Raw genomic sequence first — 3,030 nt, 5'->3', positions numbered from 1 at the left:
TCACACATTGTGTCACATGTCAACATTTTGTGTATTCTAGAAACAATGTATTGGATATCTTAGTTACTGCTTGACCGTTACTTAAGACATAAAATATGTCCAGCCATCATCTGTTGTCTATTGCATGATGGTCCGGCCCCGAATTGTTAAAGATACATTTGGAGCTCACGAGGGCTTCATCTAGTACAACAGATGGTGCCAAGACACATTCATTTTGATTCTATCATTATATCTATTGCCTTATAATCAGTGATCAGTTTAGTTAACCTACTGTCAATAAGACTCTTTTTTATATTAAATACGATTTAAGTTGACGTATTTGTTAATTTATTTTGACACAAGACAATAAATGAATAACTGACATCATAACATAGAGTGGAGTAACCTGTGCCTCAAAAGTCCCAACAACTGTGGTGAGTGAGTGAGGTTTAACACCGCTTTTAACAGTATTCCAGCTATATCACGGCGTGTCACCTTGATCTGGGACGTCATTTTATCGTTTAAACGATCCATAATTTTTCAGGAATGGAGAGTTGTTTGTCAATATGACATTAATTAAACCTCTCAATTAACTTGCACTTAGAATTGATGGAACTATGCTTTAATTATTTTGACAAGTGAATAATTGCAAATATTGTCGGAAGACATGCGTCACCAGCGGGGTTCGAACCCGCATCGTTTGATTTGAGGACGTGTTATTGTCTACCTCAGCAACACATGAAGGGTAAATATTCCATAATTATGCTTAATGCTTACAAGTTAAAAATATAATATGCAGCCAATTGCGGCGCCTTAGACGACTGGGCCACCGTACCCATGGTTACTATGGAAGACATCGAGTAACTACTGCATCATATGAACTACTTTAAAAATAAAGTTAGTGCGTTTTGAGAATTGCATCATAAGACTATTTTACGAGCTATTCAACACTACTTCACTTTCGTTAAAGCTTCACACACACATTAAGGGATAAGTCTGCTCAAACGGCACATTTCACTTTGTCCACTTGGCCTGGCGTATGTGGGCATCTCGTGGTGCGTGCAGCTCCAGCGACATGACGTATAAAGTGTATTGTTTGGAATAAAGTGTATTGTTTGGAGAACATTATTGGGATATTATAGTACTGACCATGGCCACAAAGGACAAACATCTATTTGGCTATCTTACGGCGTGCAAAAGATCGACTCTGGTCCAGACAATCCAGAAACTGATATTACGAGCAACGCCCCGTAAGATACCATGACATCCATCCTGCGAGCCCGACCAATCGATCCATTTGGTCCCCCCTTACGACAAGCCTGGGCTACTGGGACTGCCTCCGTGGTCTGAGGTAGCAATATTCCAACTATATGACGGAATTCTGTATATATTCGAGACTTGACCACTCATTCAAGCGATTGACATCATGAGCATCCATCCACACAATTGGGATACGATGACATGCATCAACCATGTCAGCCTGACAACCTGATCCCGTTAGTCTCCTCTTACGACAAGCATGGTCGCCTTTTATGACAAGCATTGGTTGCTGAAGACCTATTCTACCCCGGATCTTCACGAGTCCCGACGGAAGTGTGGATCGGATGGTAATGCTCTGGGAATGTCGTCGTGTGGCATCACAATGATACGTTGCTCATGCTATCTACCACTGGTTTGTTTGACTCGACTATTTGTCGCAGTGAAGCATGGGTGTTGCGGACAGCGGCAAAAAACAACGAACAAAAACATTTTGTTCAATGTATAACAATAATATGTTTTTTCTCTTACGCAGCATACAGGAGGATATCACAAAACTCCGTGTGGGAGACGTTCACGACTAAACTAGTGGCATCTGATGTTAAAAAAGATGATGTTCATGACATGCGCAAAATTTTCACAAAATTACAAAGGGTACTTACATGGTACATCATAAACGAATTATAGTAACCGTGCATACAATCTTATAAAAATCAGATCTTAGCTCTCGCTACCGCTAAACAAAGATCTGAGGACATCCCATTACGGGTCAAGTCAGAACGACCTTTCATGAAACCAATCAGAGCGTCGCTTACAAGATCATGAAAGTGACAGTCGGAATGTGATTTCTATTCATGCAACCTCAAAAAATTTAACACATGTTATTCCGAACGATAGTTTAGGGCTTAACGACTGAATCCATACAATCTAGACCATCAATTAGCCATTCCAGAATGTTCTTTTGTTCAGGTTTTCACATTTTTAATCGAGTATTCGTCAAAATATGTTTCAGGGGCGGCCGGTAGCTTAGTGGTTAAAGCGTTCGCTCGTCACGCCGAAGACCCGGGTTCGATTTCCGACATGGGTACAATGTGTGAAGCCCATTGCTGGTGTCCCCCGCCGTGATATTGCTGGAATATTGTTAAAGCGGCGTAAAATGATACTCACACACTCAAAATATGTTTCGAAGCGTAGTCGCCAATTTGAAATTAGTGCCGTAATGAACGAGAAAGCTGCCCTCTGATTGGCTAATGTCAACTTCTTGTCAGTCATTCCATTGGTCGATCAAAGTTCGCGCAAGGTCGGTCTGACGTGACCCGTAATGGGGTGTTCTCAGATGTTTGTTGAGCGGTAGCGAGACCTAAGATCTGATTTTAAGGAGATTGCAGTGCATATGAAGCGGAAAATGTGTCTGAAGCGTTATTAAAATACCAGCAATCGTTAGAAGACAATAGGTTTGGAGAGGTCACAGCAGGTTTATTCAATAACATATCTATAAATAGCGAAAAAAAGAATGAACAATATCACAAAATCTGACTATGTGCGTTAAAACTACCTTCAAGTGCAGTCTTTCATCAGTAAAATTTAAAAAAACAACATAAACAAAGCAAAATAGAAAAAAAGAGAAAACGTAGAACTTTATGGATAACAATTTCTTGTTTATTGCATAAAGCGACGTTTCGATGTAGATTCTTACACCATTATCAAGCTGAAGTGACAACAACCAAGTGATGAGAGGTATGTCTAAATGATATGTTGTGATAAGCAGCAGATTATAATTTTATATACCTCTCA

The sequence above is a fragment of the Haliotis rufescens genome, unplaced genomic scaffold (assembly GCF_023055435.1).
Source record: "Haliotis rufescens isolate VD_foot unplaced genomic scaffold, xgHalRufe1.0.p SCAF_15, whole genome shotgun sequence".
NCBI lineage: Eukaryota > Metazoa > Mollusca > Gastropoda > Lepetellida > Haliotidae > Haliotis > Haliotis rufescens.
Note: the sequence above shows the minus strand (reverse complement) of the source record.